At 48.4% G+C, this 18,625-nt stretch overlaps 5 non-coding genes and 2 pseudogenes across 5 annotated transcripts; 3 read left to right on the forward strand and 4 right to left on the reverse strand.

The window, feature by feature from the left end:
* Positions 1-119: 119 nt before the first annotated feature.
* On the reverse strand, positions 120-261 carry LOC138235144 (U4 spliceosomal RNA). Its single transcript, XR_011188029.1, has one exon. It is a non-coding gene; the product is annotated as a U4 spliceosomal RNA (small nuclear RNA).
* Positions 262-376: 115 nt separating this feature from the next.
* Positions 377-493, reverse strand: LOC138235156 (U5 spliceosomal RNA). The gene has a single exon (XR_011188041.1). It is a non-coding gene; the product is annotated as a U5 spliceosomal RNA (small nuclear RNA).
* A 2,209-nt stretch (positions 494-2,702) lies between these two features.
* On the forward strand, positions 2,703-2,774 carry trnag-ucc (transfer RNA glycine (anticodon UCC)). The gene has a single exon. It is a non-coding gene; the product is annotated as a tRNA-Gly (tRNA).
* A 1,174-nt stretch (positions 2,775-3,948) lies between these two features.
* On the forward strand, positions 3,949-4,022 carry trnat-agu (transfer RNA threonine (anticodon AGU)). Its single transcript has one exon. It is a non-coding gene; the product is annotated as a tRNA-Thr (tRNA).
* Positions 4,023-6,407: 2,385 nt separating this feature from the next.
* LOC138235206 (U1 spliceosomal RNA) lies at positions 6,408-6,548 on the reverse strand (annotated as a pseudogene).
* A 4,549-nt stretch (positions 6,549-11,097) lies between these two features.
* Positions 11,098-11,286, forward strand: LOC138235209 (U1 spliceosomal RNA; annotated as a pseudogene).
* Positions 11,287-11,922: 636 nt separating this feature from the next.
* LOC138235185 (5S ribosomal RNA) lies at positions 11,923-12,041 on the reverse strand. Its single transcript, XR_011188069.1, has one exon. It is a non-coding gene; the product is annotated as a 5S ribosomal RNA (ribosomal RNA).
* Positions 12,042-18,625: the final 6,584 nt, after the last annotated feature.

Raw genomic sequence — 18,625 nt, forward strand, 5'->3', positions numbered from 1 at the left:
CGCTGTTCTCTGCATAACGCTGAAAGAGCTAAAGAGCGTTTCTGTTGAGACGTAACAAACTCGTTTCTTTCTACCATGATGTTACCATGACAAAATCTGTCTTTAAACACCTTGCTCAGTCTCTGACGAGACTGTCAAAAATTACTTTCGCCGATTGCATTGCAAACCAGCGGAAGCGGGGTATTGGGAAAAGTTTTCAACTATCAATAATCGCGCCTCGGCTAAACCTCACAGGCTACGATACTGCCACTGCGCAAAGTTGACGGTTGCCGGGCAACCGCGGGGATCCTATGGAAATCGTTATCAATCGTCTCATGGCATGTCGTTGCTGAAATGCTTCATATTTGTGTTTTCTCTCTTTGACCAGCCCAGCTGCGCTCCACCCGAAGGCAGGGAAGCACAAAAATTGCATGGAACTCATTCATGCTCCTCTCCACGGAAATCTTTAGTAAAAGGCAAAAGATTTGTACGAGATGAAGAAAAACCAGAGTGCGTGGCTGCACAGCTGCAGGAGCCCAGGCCTCCTTCAAGGCCTCTGCCCTGCCGGTCGTGGTTGGCAATGCACCTGGCCTTACAAACGAGCCAGTGGGGCCCGTTCAGCTCCGGGCTCATCGCCTGCGGCTCTCGGCTTGCGGGCGTGCCCAATCCGTGCAATAACTCGGAAAACACCCGGCCACAGTGTGCAGGAAACGACGCACTCTGGGAAGCCGCTATGCAAAGCGAGGTCCCAAGATCCCCTGCGGCCGGCTACTTTCCGCCCCCCAAAGAAAAGAGCACCAATCAGACGGCCGGAGACCGAGGACTCGCAGAGCAGACGGCCACAATCGCCATAATAAGAGCCTAACCCTAACCCTATCCCTCGGAAATCTGTGGCGTTTAGCGTGACATAGTCTTGCAGGCATCGTGCTGTCTCACTGCAATACTATACCGCTGGAGGAAACAGTCCATCTGGCCATGAAACTAATTTGAACGTCTAGCTACAGCAACTAACTATATCATGATTTATTCAGGATGTGCGGAATCAGAACGTCCCGGAGACAGCTTCCGAAATCGTGAGCATTCTCTGGTGGTAGGGGCTTTCAAGATGGCGCTCAGGTGGGAGGTAAAGTTTAGTGGTTGAGGAGTTTTTTTTGAGTTTTTCATGACCTGAATGTTAATTTTTGCTTTTTTTGACTACTGAAAAATAAGGACTTAACAGTAGTTGTTTAAACTTCAGTTATAACTGAAAGAAAAAAAAATGATTTTTTTTAGGTTTAAGAATTTCGATATGAGTAACACTGGGAAAAGAAAAGAGAGTGCTGGGTCTTCGAAGGAGAAATCTAAGATACCTCAATCGTATATGTATAGCACTACAAGAAAATTGATGGCAACTAAAGGGAAAAGTGAACCAGCTGGAGGGGACGTGGAAAGAGTGCTGGAGATGCGCTCGTACGCGAGCGCTCGCAGCCCAAGTGAGACTCAGCTGCCAGAGGAAGAGCCGGAGTCCCTGCCCAGCACACCTGTGAAAACCCCGGCAGCCAAGAGAGGAAGGGGCGACCTGACGCTGGAGGAGCTCCAGACCAACATCTTCAACATGATGGCACAGAGCATGGGTGAGCTGAAGGAAATGACTTGATCTAATACAGTCGCAATCGAAAGTCTTAAAAAGTCCATGGACTGTGTGTTTAAAGAGGTTGAAGACTTAAAGAGTGAAGTAAAAGTTCTTAAACAAGTAAATACCAAACAAGAAAAGCATATTAAAGAACTTGAATTGAAAGTGAACGATGTAGATAGATACCGTCGATGATGGAATTTAAAATTATTTGGAGTTAAAGAGGAACGTGATAAGGACCTTGTTGCAACAGTGAAGGGTATCTGTAAAAGGACCCTGCCGGACCAGGAGGACGTAATATCGGCCATTGACTTTGTTCACAAGCTCGGGAGAGCGAACATGTCTGGGCAAGTGCTCCCCAGATCGATTATAATACAGTTCACCAAGAGGACGGCGAGGGACATGCTGTGGCGAGCGGCGAGGGGGAATGAGTATTTGAATGGGAACAAACTGAGGTTTGCAGAGGACCTGTCTGCTGCGGACAGGAGTACCAGGAACCAGCTGTGGCCCCAGGTTGAAGCTGCCAGAAGAGAGGGGAGGAGAGCCTACTTTGTGGGAGCGAGGGCCTTTGTGGACGGGAAGGAGATTTGCTCCCAGTGACTGCTCAGTTAATGATTATGTTTGGTTTTATTTGTTATACCAGTATATACTAGTGTTTCTTTAGTGTTAGTTTGGAATGGTGTAGTTAAGTGTTAAGGACTGTTATAGTTCTGGTTCTTTGAAAAACTCAATAGTTTAGACAGTCTTAGAGTTAGTTATTTGCTTTTGTGTATGTCTTTTTCATGAATGCCAGAGGTACTCGAAATGTTGTTAAAAGAAAAACTGTGTGCTGAGTTTTATTTTTTACAGGAAACGCATGCATGTTGAAACTAAAGTTTATAAATAATTGAGAAATATTAAAGCAAGATATGATACGTGTAAAATATACAATTTGATCACATAATTACTTAATTACCTCTGGTAGTTAAATGCTTTTTTCTGCTGCATTTTTTTTCTCTTGTACATGACTCTGATCCTCTTGTTGTATTTGTATTTGTAAATTCTATGTTTAATAAAAAAAATTAAAAAAAAAGCATTCTCTGGTGGTGTCCTGCAGACTTCCTGTGGGCATGCGTTGGTGGTATAGTGGTGAGCATAGCTGCCTTCCAAGCAGTTGACCCGGGTTCGATTCCCGGCCAACGCAGTGGTGAAAGTTTTCAAATGCCATCATGAGCCTTGGATTGTGACTAGCAAAGCGAAGCCTTTTGAAAGAGCTAAAGCACTGAAAAACGGAATTGAGGGAGAATCTTACAGGGGATTCTGAGTGGTGTCTGCATACACGCAGTCCGATATGGGTGCTGAAAGCTTGAGCTACTCTCAATGTCATGCTGGCTTTCCCCGGAGTAAATCTGTTACATTGAAAGAATGCTTCTCGCAGGTTCAAAAAGGGACCCTTGTTAATTGGAGAAATCAATGATTTCAAATGAATTCTGTATGCGTTAAAAGACAGCTATACACAGAAAACATGCAGGACACTGCTCATGAGTGTGGAGTTCAGCCGAAACACAGTGTGTTTTTTCAAGCCATCTGACAAAGCCCGCCCACTGAAAACTGCAGCAGATCGTGTAAAGACGTTCAACTTTGTAACTACTGCACGCACAGGAAGCAGAATAAATTCCTCTTTTCAAACTGTCAAAGGTTTGCTTTACGAACGCCGCAGGACATCGCACAATCTCTTTTGAACAGGGACAAACGATTTCTTATGGGGCGCAGTAAGTACTGTTACTGTCACTGCTCGATACCGACGTTGGCCTACTATACCATGTTCAGCCACCGCTAGAAAATGTACGGCTCTAGCACCGGAGCAAGCAACAGGAGGGCCGACGTCAAACAGGCACACGTGTCGGACATGGAAAGCGACGAGAATGAGATTTGAACCCATGACTGCAGAGCATAATGAATTAGCAGTCCATCACCTTAACCACTCAGCCACCTTGTCGACGAAACTGGGCTGTCCGGACATGGGTTGGCGCGCTCCAGATGATCTTTTTCTTTTTTTTCCCTCGTACTCGAGGGTCATTTTCCTGTTCCACATGTGATTTCAACATTTTCCTTGGGAGATGTCAAGCCAGCAAGCCACTGCTGTGGTTCAGTGGCCAGTGTGGAGTTCAGTGGCCCTGTTGTACACAGAAAGCACATTGAGCTCCTTGGACATGAAAAGTTCCAGATAAGAGCCATTTGTCATCCTTTCTCTTGGTGTCGATGTTGCTATTGTATGTAAAGGTGGCAACTTGCTCAGCAAGCAGGCGGAGCACACACCGAATGCAGATGTGTCTGAGTGGTGTGTCCAAGTGGCTGCAAAAGGACAGCACTCCTGGGGCGCCGTGGCTTAGTTGGTTAAAGCGCCTGCCTAGTAAACAGAAGATCCTGGGTTCGAATCCCAGCGGTGCCTTCTTTGTTGTGTCTTCTCAAACAGAACTGGTCCTTACAGACAACCGCCTACGGCTAGACTTAATTAAATGCAAGTATTCATTTCCTGTCTTTAACGCGACTTGTTTTTCTTAAAATGGATGCAACTTGCAAAACATGAAATACAAACCTTGCTAATCAGCACTCGTGGCTGGCAAAAAAAAAAAGAAGTCAGCAATGTTTTTTTCTTTAACCTTAACCCTTCTAATGGAGAAGAGTTAAACGACCGAGTCTATGCAGCTTAAACGGTGCGCACGTCGGGTTCTTAGCTGAAAGGGTGGTAAATCACGCTCACCCCAGTCCTTAATCTTTTAAAGAGGATACAAAATTGAACCTAGTCGCCACATCACATACATCCTGTTCAACGATAAAAAGGTAACGTCTATCCTCGCTCCAGAGTCAATCTCACGTTGAGGGCATATTTTTTTCCACTTTACCATGAGTCGGGCTCGGCTGCACAGAGGCGAGAGCAGAGCAATGAGGTCACGGGGACAGGGGAGTCACACGCTGGCTGTTTGAACACGCGGAAGATCACTGAGGGATCCACAGTATGTGGACCCTCCGTGCGCCATCAGTCCGCACTCCGGACTCTGAATCCTGCCATCCGAGTTAAGATCTCGGCGGAACCTGAGGCGCAGTTCCTTCTTAAAACGTAATCTGGTGAGCATTTCTAGAATCGTACTTGTATAGATGCAGCCTTTAATGTGTTGCTAGGTTAAAATTGATGACTTCTTGAACTTCAGTAGGCAACTGCCCTCTTGATTTCGGATTTAATTTCTTTATTACGGGGGCACTTTTATGAAGACAGAGTCATGTTCAGGTACTTTGCTTGATGGAGGAAGCTCATTTCGGACTCTGTGACCTGCTCACCTGGAAAGGTCTGCTGTACTACTACAAGAGAGAAGTAGAGTCTGGAAGAAGGGACAATTTTATGATGCTTTGGAAGATAATGTTTTTTTTTTCTTTGAAATCGAAATGAATCAGAATATCAGTGCAAAAGACAGACTCTTGGTTTGGTTTAAAGAGATATGGTTTTAAAACAGACAAAATGTAGAAAACAGGTGTTTCTCACTTTTGGAAAAGAATGGACCGGGGGTAATATTTTACTAGTTGCAGTGCTGATCTCACTGGGTTACAGTGGTGCAATGGATAATGTGTCTGACTACAAATCAGGAGATTGCAGGTTCAACTCTTGTCTGGCTCGGGTCGTTTTTAAACGCATCGGGCTACTCCCTAATTAGTCTGTGCTACTTACTGCATTGTAATCGTACCCAGTAAGAGATTTCCTTCATGTAAATGAACTGCACCTGACAGCTTTAGAAAAACACCTGGCCTCAGTACGGTGCTGAGAGCTCAGCGTTGCTGTTCTAATTAGCACGCACTGCATCGGCTATGAGCCTGAACTTTTCAATTATTCCGATCAGTAAGTCAACACGTAGTCCACATGAACGGTAGAAATATTCTCTTGTCTGTCTCTTGTTTGTATAGAACTGAATGTCCCTGACAATGTACTGTTAGTTTTAATTGAAGAACGGCATTTGTGTTCAAATATACCAGACAAGTTTATGTAACTGCTCATGCGACACTCAGATGTAATTAGTCAAGAAATAAAGTCGAACAACAGCTGCGGGTTTGATTCTGTATGAGATTGCAGTGCCTTTTACTTCCATTGACAAATGATAGAGAGTCGAAGAGAGATCCTTCAGACCAGCAAGCAAACCCACGGCTATTTCGGTTTTCTATCTAGGCAACGTTGGTGTCTGCAATAGCATACGTTGGTGCCGTAGGCTTTGGGAGGAAAACCTGCAGGATGGAAAGGTGATCTATAGCCTCATCTCTAGAGATGTTTTGTTGCTGTGGCATGTGTGTGACCCATATTAAAAAAAAAATATCGAAGCTGCCTCTAAATCTGCAAATGAAGATGAGTCGATATACCACTTGTTTTTCGTATAACTAGACATATATTCATTTGTTACTGATTTCATTCATTGAGCACGGGTACAATAGAGGTACAGCAATTCACTGTTTGACATGTCTGGTACAGAACCTACAGAACCTAGCAATTAAAAAAAGGGGTGAAACTGTCTTTAGACTCAGCATACAGTACCGAGGCCACCCATGACCAAATAAAGGCTAACCTCGATAATCAGCCTAAAGAACGCAGACTACAGCAAAACGACTGACTTTGAAAAGGGAATGAACGTCCGGAAGGAGTAGTGGAACTAGCTTGAGATGCTTCTCCAGACCCCTAACTAAAAGCCACCGAGAACCAGCAGCGGCGTCGACTCCTTTCGAACCGGGATCCTTCCGCAGCCACGCAGTTCGTGGTGTCCTAACCCTCCCGTATCTGATTTTGGACCAAGCACATCAGGGGAGAGCACGAAAGCAGTCCCCCACTACCAGAAATTATGCAGTCGAGATTCCCACATTTGGGGAATTCGCAGGGGTCAGCACAGCCGGAGTGCAACGGCCGAGCCTCGCCCTGGGTGAACCGATTCGATTTCGATTTTTAAGAACTTTATTTTCTTTTATTATAATAATATATAATAATAAACTTTATTTTATATAGCGCCTTTAAAGGTGGCTTCTCAAAGCGCTTTACAGGATGACAATAACAATAAATAAGAAGACTACAACAATAAATAAGAAAATTTCACAAGACAGGACACAATTATAATTACAACAATACAACAATAACAATAGAGGAGACCGTGGAAGATGGTATTAAGAAGAGCAGAGGGGTGAAGAATGGAAGCAGTTAAGTAAAGGCTTTTCTGAAAAGGAGGGTTTTGAGTCTGGATTTGAAGGAGTTTAGAGAAGGTGACTCTCTAATATCCTTGGGCAAGGAGTTCCAGAGCTTGGGGGCATAGCAGGAGAAGGCCCTGTCGCCCATACAATGTAGACGGGCTTGGGGGACAGTAAGGAGGGCAGAATTTGAAGAGCGGAGGTTGCGAGGTGGGGAGTAGGGCGATAAAAGTTCAGACAGGTATTGAGGTGCCAAGCCATGTAAAGCCTTGTAGGTGAGCATGAGGATTTTAAAGTCTACGCGGAATTTGACCGGAAGCCAGTGCAAGGACTCCAGGATAGGAGTAATGTGAACACTTGCACTAGATCTGGTCAGGATTCTGGCTGCTGAATTTTGGACATACTGCAGCTTGTTCAGAGTAGATTTAGATACCCCAGGGAGCAGAGCATTGCAGTAGTCAATTCGAGAGAATACAAATATGTTGATCAGCTTTTCAGCCACAGTTAATGATAGCATAGGGCGTAGTCTTGCGATATTTCTAAGGTGAAAAAAAGATGTTTTGACAGTATGCTGTACACTTTTCACAAAAAAATACAGGACATCACAAATCAGAAAGCTTTACATTAATATACATACTTAAAACAGTATATATGATCACATCTCATTACATTTTGACACGGTAACAGTTACATAGCAACAATTTTCTTTTTTTCTGGTGCAAATCACATTCTTTACTTAAACATGATAATGTTTTTCACAGTTTCTTGAGATATTGACCTATGCTCTCTATTTCCCACAGATTTTCTGCTTCCTCCCTCCCTTCTCTCCACAGATCTCTGAGGTAATAGTTCTCTTGGGTGATGAACAGGGCCAGGCTACCTGCTGCCTTGACTGGGACCTCGATGCCTTTGAACAGCCCCATGTTCCTCACTCTCCACAGGGCGTCTTTCCCACTGTTTACCACGGCCCAGATCCTGTCAAACACGTCGGGAGGAAGTTTGACAGGAGAGATGCCGTATATGACGAAAGCAGCGGTCAGGGTAAATTGGGGCAAGAGAGCCTGCAACCAATCTTCAAACTGTGCCCAGAAGGCCTTAGCAAAAAAACAGGACCACAGGAGATGGGTCACAGTCTCCTCCTCGCCGCAGCCCACCCTAACGCAGCGAGGGCTGGGGGTGAGGCCCCTACGGTACAAGAAAGTTCGTACCGGTAAGCACTGGTGGAAGACACTCCAGGCTAAATCTCTGTTAATGTTGCACAGAAATTTAGAGGATGTGTGTCTCCACACCTTCCTTGTTTGGGCTGATGTTAAAATGCCCACAGGGGTCTGCCTATTGTTCTGGGGTGCAACGAAATCTTCCAGTTTTTGGACGCTGACATCTCGGAGGGGAATATGGCCAATTGGGTGAGATCTTAGAAAACTTTTAACTGTCCCATAAATTGCAGGGCATGTGTCAGAGAGTGGGACGTCCAGCTTGGGTCTGACACCCCACACTCTGAACTCCTCCCTACCTACCCAGAGCCTGGAAAAATAAGTCCAGGTACGCGCTGCAGGTGCTGTTGCAAAGCCTCTCAGCACAGAGGCCAGGAAAATGCACAGCAGCTTCGTAGCAATATCTGGGACAGACTTCCCCCCTGAGGGTAGCGGCCTGTACATTATTTCCCTTCTGAGTCTTTCCTGCTTCTCACCCCATAGAAATTGAAACATCAATCTCCTCAGCACCGCTGCAACACGGTGTGGGATTGGGAAGGTAGAAGCCAGAAAATTCAAGACAGGCAAGAGCTCGGCTTTGATGACCAGCACCTTCCCTGTCATGGTGAGGTCTCGGTCCTTCCATTGCATCAGTTTTTTGTTTAAGATTGGCAATTTGTTCTGCCAATTTACTGTTCCCATCTCTTCTCCAAAATACACCCCCAGGACCTTAATTCTCTTCTCTTGCAGCCTGAGATCATGTCCTTCTTTTGGCTCCCTCCAGTTCTGATAAAAAATCTCACTCTTAGATTTGTTAATTTTTGCGGATGAAGCCAAAGAGAAACGATCACAGCACTGCAGAGCTCTGCTAATTGAGGCATTGTCAGAGAGGAGCAGGGTGACGTCATCCATGTATAGAGATGTCTTTACCTCTCCTCCCCCACTTCCAGGCACTGGTATCCGATTAATGGCCTGATCCTGGCGCAAGGCACAGGCTAAGGGCTCCATAGCCAAAACGAATAACAAGGGGGATAATGGGCAGGCCTGCCTCACCTCTGAACAGACTTCAAAGGGGCGTGATCTATTGCCATTAACCATTACTCTGCTGTTGCTACCTGTGTACAGCAGGTTAATCCACTTTCTCATGATGGGGCCAAAATTCATGTGCTCAAGTACCGATGTTAAGTACTGCCGGTTTAGGCGGTCAAAGGCCTTTTCTAGGTCTACACCTAAAATGCACAGAGGGAGGGAGCGATCCTCTGAGTACAGACAAACATCCCTCAACAAGGCCAGGTTGTCGCTCATCAGGCGTCCTGCTATCCCACAAGTCTGTTCTTTCCCTACCAGTGAGGCCACTACATTTTGTAGGCGCAGGATCTTAGTGTCCACGCCTAAGAGGCTGAGGGGTCTCCAGTTCTTTATGTCATTCTTTGCTCCTTTCTTAAACAAGAGAGAGATAGTGCCTTCTCTTAAGGAGTCAGGCAGCAATTCTGTCTTGTAGCTTTCCTCGAATAGGAGCAGTAGCGGATCCTGAAGCAGATCCCAAAAGGTGCAATAAAATTCTTTAGGGAGCCCGTCAGCACCCGGAGTTTTCCCCTTCTGTAAGCTCTCCATAGCCTGTCTCAGCTCTTCTACTGTCAAATCCCTCTCAAGTACTTCCCTATCTTCTTCACTCAAAACGTTTTCTAGCTTTGAGGTAAAAAAATGAATTTCTTCATCCTTTACCTCTGTAGAGCTGTACAGTCTTGAGTAGAAGGCCTCGGTGCAGGAGAGGATAGCACTCGGCTCTGTTCTCTCTCGTCCCTCCTCATCAACTACACTTTCCATGACAGACTTGGAGCCTACCACTTTCCTGAAAAAGAAGCGAGTACACTTCTCATTTTCTTCCAAGAACTGCACTCTGCTTCTTAACAGCACTCCTCGACTACTTTCTTCGGCTATGCTCCGGATGTCCTTTTTTAAAAGGGTGATATCCTCGAGCACATCAAAGCCACTGTGCAGCATCGTGTAGAGACGCTGCAGCTGCCTCTGTTTCCTGGCTAGCACTCCTCTCCGTCTGGCAGCAGCCTTCCTTCCCTCAGCCATGAAAAAGGCCTTTGTCCTCACCTTCACCTCCTCCCACCACTCTCCTACTGACCCGTACAGACACTGCAAGGACAGCCACTGTGATAGTTTCTCCTTGTAGCGGGATACAACCCCCTCGTTCTCTAGCAGCTTTGTGTTGAGTTTCCAGAGGCCTGGGCCAAAGACAGTCCCGCCCTGGAGTTCCACTCTACACCCTAAAGCCTGATGATCTGAGAAGAAGACAGGCTGAAGAGTGACCCCAACAACTTTCACTCTCTCTGAGACAAAGCAATAGTCAATTCTGGAGCTGCTATTCCTCCCTGACCATGTATATCCTGCTGTTGTGGGATATATACATCTATATGTGTCTGAGAGTTTAAAGTCTTGAACTAAGTTTTGCAGGGCCAGTGAGCTGGAATCCAATTTTATCGGAGAGCTAGACTGCCTGTCTGTGTGCTCTAAGATACAATTAAAATCCCCTCCCACTATCACGTCTGTGCTACTTAACAATAGGGGAGAGAGTGCCTTGAGTAGCTCCACCCTTCCTCCCACGTCAGTAGGACAATACACATTGATTAGCCGCAGGTTAACGGTCCCCCATTCCACATCCACACACAGCAACCTGCCATCTATGACCCTCTGAATACTTTTCAATTTGAAAGCCCATCCTTTGAAAAGAATGGCCACGCCAGAGGCTCTGTTGTTATTGTCCCCTGACCAAACAGAAGGCCCTTTATCCCACCTATCTTCAAAGCTTTTATACCTCTCTTGATAGGCTAAAGCACACTCCTGCAACATCAACACATCTCCCTCTCTCTGCTGGAGGTAATCAAAGACAGACTGGCATTTCACTCTGTCATTGATACCTCTGGTGTTAAGAGAAATTATGTTTAGAGCCATATTACATAAGAAAGTGGAACCAGTCTTTACAAAACACATTTCTCTTCGGTCTCACCTGTTACCTTCTTCTTTTTCTTTTTCTTCTTACCAATTTCCTGCCAGCCATCCTCTGAATGAGCCTTCATCAGGGTGGCAGCAGTAAAAGCGTTCACGGAGTCCATTTCAAGGAAGGGGGTGGAGGGGTTCCAGCTGTCCCCATCGCCATGCTCTCCTTCCTCCTCGCTCGGGGAGAAAACAGAGTCATTTTTGCACTCCGGCTGTGCTGACCCCTGCGAATTCCCCAAATGTGGGAATCTCGACTGCATAATTTCTGGTAGTGGGGGACTGCGATCGCGCTCTCCCCTGATGTGCTTGGTCCAAAATCAGATACGGGAGGGTTAGGACACCACGAGCTGCGTGGCTGCGGAAGGATCCCGGTTCGACAGGAGTGGACGCCGCTGCTGGTTCTCGCTGGCTTTTAGTTAGGGGTCCGGAGAAGCATCTCAAGCTAGTTCCACTACTCCTTCCGGACGTTCATTCCCTTTTCAAAGTCAGTCGTTTTGCTGTAGTCTGCGTTCTTTAGGCTGATTATCGAGGTTAGCCTTTATTTGGTCATGGGGGGCCTCGGTACTGTATGCTGAGTCTCAAGACAGTTTCACCCGTTTTCTGATTGCTCGGTTCTGTACCAGTGCAGACATGTCAAACAGTGAATGGCTGTACCTCTATTGTATCTGTGCTCAATGAATGAAATCGGTAACAAATGAATATATGTCTAGTTATACGAAAAACTAGTGGTTTATCGACTCATCTTCATTTGCAGATTTAGAGGCAGCTTCGATATTCGTTTTACAGACGGGTTTTTTTTTTTGAATATGGGTCACACACATGCCACAGCAACAAAACATCTCTAGAGATGAGGCTATAGATCACCTTTCCATCCTGCAGGTTTTCCTCCCAAAGCCTACGGCACCAACGGCGACCCCTGCTGGCCGGGAGAGCAAAAGCTTACAGCACCTGGTATTCCCAGGCAGTCTCCCATCCAAGTACTAACCAGCCCCAACGCTGCTTAGCTTCCAAGATCAGACGAGATCGGGCGTGTTCAGGGTGGTGTGGCCGTAAGCGAAAGCCCCGGCGCCTGACTCGCTACTTGAAGCTGTGTGTGGCGGGGCTTCCGTGCCCCCCGAGCGGGACTGAAGGATCGTTCGTGTGCCACTCTTTGGAAAGGAGCTGCTTTCCAAATCGCATTGCGTGCCTGGATGTTGGCGAATGCGCTCCCTTGTGTTGGCACGTCCCGCACTGGAGGAGGACAAACAATCTGCACGGAGGAGCACCAGGCAAGTCTTCACCAGACAAAAACCTCCAGTGCACAGCACTCTGGAAACATTTCGGGGCTTTCGCGTGTTTATTTCAGCACGTAAAGCGCACCGGAACAACACGTCGGCCGGGCGCGCGGCGCCTCCGCCCTCTTGTGGCCTTGCGGCGTCAGAGCAAGAGGCTCCTTCTCGCTGCCCTTCCACTGTGTTGCAGGGCCCCGAGAGGGAACCCGGAGCGCGCACTTTGTGGGGGGCGGGGGACCGCGTTCGCGCTCTGCCCTCGGTCTCTTGCGCGAGTACTAAATCTCACGGACAGGGGGGCCTCGTCATTGATTGTTACAGGTGAGACGGGGATTAGGAGGAGACCCCGACTGATGTGTAAAGGGGAGCACTAACACCAGAGGGACACCCCCGGCGTCTCTTTTTGAGAGACGCCCTGGGGTTTCCTAATGGCCAAGGAGGGTCGGGACCTAGGTTTGACGCCTCCCCCGAAGGACGGCGCCTGTTTGTGCAGCAGAGTGTCGCCATCAGGAGGCTGGGGCGTAAGAGAGCCACACAGCCCGCAGGGTGAGCGCTCCCTACTGGTCCCAGTCACACCTCTTGCAGGAGCAGCAGCAACCGGAGCTTTTCCGGGGTGGAATCTCCCATCCGGGTGCCGGCCAGGCTCACACCTGCTGGGCTGCCCCGGGGGTGAGCCCAGTCGAGAGTCACAGGGCCAGATCTAGTCACCGGGGAGAAACGATACAAGTGAAGGATTGCTCGGCTCTCGGCACTTGAAAAGACCGACAAATGTCTCGTTCCCGCCGGAGCTGAATGTACCCGCATGTGTGGTGTCGTCTTCTTCCCCCGCCCCGCTGTGTTTGCTGTATTGTCTCTGAAGCCGGCCCCCCCGAGACGAGACGGGCTGTTCCTGTGCCCCAATTAACACTTTACAGGTGCCATTCCCCGGCATTGTGGCCATTGTCGGTGCTCACACGCGATAAGATAAGGTGGAGGAGAGCGGGGCATGCCCAGCCGCAGACATTCAAGGAGGGGGCAGGGCGAGGTGAGGTGAGGTGCGACACGCCGGAGCCCCGACGCAGCTAATGCGGAGCACTTGTTGGACTGGCATCGAAAGGACGTGTGCGCACGGAGCGAGCCTTCCCTGCGGCGGAGCGCGGGAACTTTCTCCCCCCCTCCCGCTGCAGGAGTTGTGTGCGCTGCAGCGGTGCCGAGAGAAAAGCACAGAAGGCAGCAGGCTCTGGAGAGCAGGTAAGAGACGGAGCCTTGTGGGCAGGCGAGCAGGCCCGTTTTTTGGAAATTGCTGAAAAGGTTTGTTCGGTGTGTGGCAGGCGCACGTCGCGAGCTTGCGTGGCGATCTGCCGGTATGGAGTTATGCAAATGAGGCCGAATTGCATCCCGGGACATGCTGCGAATGAGCAACGGCGACTGCAGATGTGTAGGAAACGGCGCGCTCGTTTTCTCGTTTTGCCCACACTTTTGAGTGTTAGTGTGGCGTGTGAGTGTGTGAAAGAGTGGGCCCAGCAGGAGGCGGTGGCGTGCGGGGCGAGGAGGTGGCCTAGGCTGCGCGATTTGTGCTGTGGGTGCGGGCCGCTTGCAGGGCCCTGTTTAACTCATACTTACCTGGCAGGGGAGATACCTTGATCAGCCTGTAGGTGGAGTAGTTGGATTGTTTTTCTTTTGTTGGAAGCAGTGTTCGATTTGCGGTTTTTGAAATGGCAACCTTTGGATCCCGTAAGAATGCTGTACGTTTTGAGCTCTTGGATGACCTCTTCATGGATCGTATGCAGTTCAGCAGAAAAGTGTTACAGAAGGAACTTGGCTTTGAACCTCGGCACTTGGATTTCATCTTCGCTCTCCCAGGTCAGAAAGCATTTGAGGTTGTATTTGCTGCCTATCCTCTGTTTGAACAATGCGTGGATGTGTTTGAGGCAAAAAGAGGCAAAGTTCCTGCACTTGAGAAGATCAACTTGCAGCCTCTGACACAGAGAGAGAGGAAAACGGTGCATGTTGTTATGTTCTCGGAACTGGCAAAGACGGAGGACATTCACACCTGGCTTAACCAGTACTGCACCGTCCACCATGGAACTGAGGTTAGAGATGTTGATGGTATAAAAACAGGAGCAAGGAAATTCGAGGTTCGCTTGCTACCGGACAGCGTAAATGGAGGCTTAAGGCACCTGCCCTCTACAATCCGGCTGGGCGCCTGCAATGGCTATGTGTTTTATGTGGGACAACCAAAGGTGTGTCGGCGCTGTGGTGCTGTGGGACACCTGGCATCGTCCTGCACTGTGAAATGCTGCAAGACCTGTGGCAAACAGGGACATTTAGCCTCTGACTGTTCAATGCTGCCAAAGTGCAATTTATGTGGCTCGGAAGGACACGTTTTTAAGAACTGCCCTCACGCCTACGCCAATAAACTCAAAATGAGAAAGGATGAGGCAGTGCTTGTTTCAGCCAAACCGGCCCGAAAATCCAAAGCAAACAACAAGTCAAACAAAGAACCCTTGTTGGACAAAGACTCTCAGCCTCCAGCCAGGATCAGTCCTGCTGTGGCTCCGGGGCTGGTGGAAGAGAAATCCACTACGCCCCCACAACCGCAGACTGCACCAGACAAGCACGAGGGTTTGAAAACCCCCGAGAACAGCGAGGACCCCTCCCCCACTCCTGCTCCTCAGAACGAGGGCCAGTGTGGGGCCCCCCGGTGGAGCGGGTCCAGCGAGGATACCCAGGATTCAGCGGAGCTGCTTTTCTCAGACTCTGCAAGTGCTACAGATGCCCTCCTCTCCTCCATCCAGTCCATCACGGAGGATCTGCAGCAGCTGGTGGGTGAGGGGGAAGAGGAGACTGGTGCATCGGCTGCACCCCTTTCCCCTCAGTGCTCCCAGGAGCTGGACTTGAGGAAAAGAAAAAATGACTCTGTTTTCTCCCCGAGCGAGGAGGAAGGAGAGCATGGTGATGGGGACAGCTGGAACCTCTCCACCCCTCCCTCTACCCCCTTCCTTGAAATGGACTCTGTGAACGCTTTTACTGCTGCCACCCTGATGAAGGCTCATTCAGAGGATGGCTGGCAGGAAATTGGTAAGAAGAAAAAGAAAAAGAAAAAGGTAACAGGTGAGACCGAAGAGAAATGTGTTTTGTAAAGACTGGTTCCACTTTCTTATGTAATATGGCTCTTAACATAATTTCTCTTAACACAAGAGGTATCAATGACAGAGTTAAATGCCAGTCTGTCTTTGATTACCTCCAGCAGAGAGAGGGAGATGTGTTGATGTTGCAGGAGTGTGCTTTAGCCTATCAAGAGAGGTATAAAAGCTTTGAAGATAGGTGGGATAAAGGGCCTTCTGTTTGGTCAGGGGACAATAACAACAGAGCCTCTGGCGTGGCCATTCTTTTCAAAGGATGGGCTTTCAAATTGAAAAGTATTCAGAGGGTCATAGATGGCAGGTTGCTGTGTGTGGATGTGGAATGGGGGACCGTTAACCTGCGGCTAATCAATGTGTATTGCCCTACTGACGTAGGAGGAAGGGTGGAGCTACTCAAGGCACTCTCCCCCCTATTGTTATGCAGCACAGACGTGATAGTGGGAGGGGATTTTAATTGTATCTTAGAGCACACAGACAGGCAGTCTAGCTCGCCGATAAAATTGGATTCCAGCTCACTGGCCCTGCAAAACTTAGTTCAAGACTTTAAACTCTCAGACACATATAGATGTATATATCCCACAACAGCAGGATATACATGGTCAGGGAGGAATAGCAGCTCCAGAATTGACTATTGCTTTGTCTCAGAGAGAGTGAAAGTTGTTGGGGTCACTCTTCAGCCTGTCTTCTTCTCAGATCATCAGGCTTTAGGGTGTAGAGTGGAACTCCAGGGCGGGACTGTCTTTGGCCCAGGCCTCTGGAAACTCAACACAAAGCTGCTAGAGAACGAGGGGGTAGTATCCCGCTACAAGGAGAAACTATCACAGTGGCTGTCCTTGCAGTGTCTGTACGGGTCAGTAGGAGAGTGGTGGGAGGAGGTGAAGGTGAGGACAAAGGCCTTTTTCATGGCTGAGGGAAGGAAGGCTGCTGCCAGACGGAGAGGAGTGCTAGCCAGGAAACAGAGGCAGCTGCAGCGTCTCTACACGATGCTGCACAGTGGCTTCGATGTGCTCGAGGATATCGCCCTTTTAAAAAAGGACATCCGGAGCATAGCCGAAGAAAGTAGTCGAGGAGTGCTGTTAAGAAGCAGAGTGCAGTTCTTGGAAGAAAATGAGAAGTGTACTCGCTTCTTTTTCAGGAAAGTGGTAGGCTCCAAGACTGTCATGGAAAGTGTAGTTGATGAGGAGGGACGAGAGAGAACAGAGCCGAGTGCTATCCTCTCCTGCACCGAGGCCTTCTACTCAAGACTGTACAGCTCTACAGAGGTAAAGGATGAAGATATTCATTTTTTTACCTCAAAGCTAGAAAACATTTTGAGTGAAGAAGATAGGGAAGTACTTGAGAGGGATTTGACAGTAGAAGAGCTGAGACAGGCTATGGAGAGCTTACAGAAGGGGAAAACTCCGGGTGCTGACGGGCTCCCTAAAGAATTTTATTGCACCTTTTGGGATCTGCTTCAGGATCCGCTACTGCTCCTATTCGAGGAAAGCTACAAGACAGAATTGCTGCCTGACTCCTTAAGAGAAGGCACTATCTCTCTCTTGTTTAAGAAAGGAGCAAAAAATGACATAAAGAACTGGAGACCCCTCAGCCTGTTAGGCGTGGACACTAAAATCCTGTCCAAAGCCCTTTTCCTGCGCCTACAAAATGTAGTGGCCTCACTGGTAGGGAAAGAACAGACTTGTGGGATAGCAGGACGCCTGATGAGCGACAACCTGGCCTTGTTGAGGGATGTCTGTCTGTACTCTGAGGATCGCTCCCTCCCTCTGTGCATTTTAGGTGTAGACCTAGAAAAGGCCTTTGACCGCCTAAACCGGCAGTACTTAACATCGGTACTTGAGCACATGAAGTTTGGCCCCATCATGAGAAAGTGGATTAACCTGCTGTACACAGGTAGCAACAGCAGAGTCATGGTTAATGGCAATAGATCACGCACCTTTGAAGTCTGTTCAGGGGTGAGGCAGGGCTGCCCATTATCCCCCTTGTTATTCGTTTTGGCTATGGAGCCCTTAGCCTGTGCCTTGCGCCAGGATCAGGCCATTAATGGGATACCAGTGCCTGGAAGTGGGGGAGGAGAGGTAAAGACATCTCTATACATGGATGACGTCACCCTGCTCCTCTCTGACAATGCCTCAATTAGCAGAGCTCTGCAGTGCTGTGATCGGTTCTCTTTGGCTTCCTCCGCAAAAATTAACACATCTAAGAGTGAGATTTTTTATCAGAACTGGAGGGAGCCAAAAGAAGGACATGATCTCAGGCTGCAAGAGAAGAGAATTAAGGTCCTGGGGGTGTATTTTGGAGAAGAGATGGGAACAGTAAATTGGCAGAACAAATTGCCAATCTTAAACAAAAAACTGATGCAATGGAAGGACCGAGACCTCACCATGACAGGGAAGGTGCTGGTCATCAAAGCCGAGCTCTTGCCTGTCTTGAATTTTCTGGCTTCTACCTTCCCAATCCCACACCGTGTTGCGGCGGTGCTGAGGAGATTGATGTTTCAATTTCTATGGGGTGGGAAGCAGGAAAGACTCAGAAGGGAAATAATGTACAGGCCGCTACCCTCAGGGGGGAAGTCTGTCCCAGATATTGCTACGAAGCTGCTGTGCATTTTCCTGGCCTCTGTGCTGAGAGGCTTTGCAACAGCACCTGCAGCGCGTACCTGGACTTATTTTTCCAGGCTCTGGGTAGGTAGGGAGGTGTTCAGAGTGTGGGGTGTCAGACCCAAGCTGGACGTCCCACTCTCTGACACATGCCCTGCAATTTATGGGACAGTTAAAAGTTTTCTAAGATCTCACCCAATTGGCCATATTCCCCTCCGAGATGTCAGCGTCCAAAAACTGGAAGATTTCGTAGCACCCCAGAACAATAGGCAGACCCCTGTGGGCATTTTAACATCAGCCCAAACAAGGAAGGTGTGGAAACACACATCCTCTAAATTTCTGTGCAACATTCACAGAGATTTAGCCTGGAGTGTCGTCCACCAGTGCTTACCGGTACGAACTTTCTTGTACCGTAGGGGCCTCACCCCCAGCCCTCGCTGCGTTAGGGTGGGCTGCGGCGAGGAGGAGACTGTGACCCATCTCCTGTGGTCCTGCTTTTTTGCTAAGGCCTTCTGGGCACAGTTTGAAGATTGGTTGCAGGCTCTCTCGCCCCAATTTACCCTGACCGCTGCTTTCATCATATACGGCATCTCTCCTGTCAAACTTCCCCCTGACGTGTTTGACAGGATCTGGGCCGTGGTGAACAGTG

The sequence above is a fragment of the Lepisosteus oculatus genome, unplaced genomic scaffold (genome assembly GCF_040954835.1).
Source record: "Lepisosteus oculatus isolate fLepOcu1 unplaced genomic scaffold, fLepOcu1.hap2 HAP2_SCAFFOLD_78, whole genome shotgun sequence".
Lineage (NCBI taxonomy): Eukaryota > Metazoa > Chordata > Actinopteri > Semionotiformes > Lepisosteidae > Lepisosteus > Lepisosteus oculatus.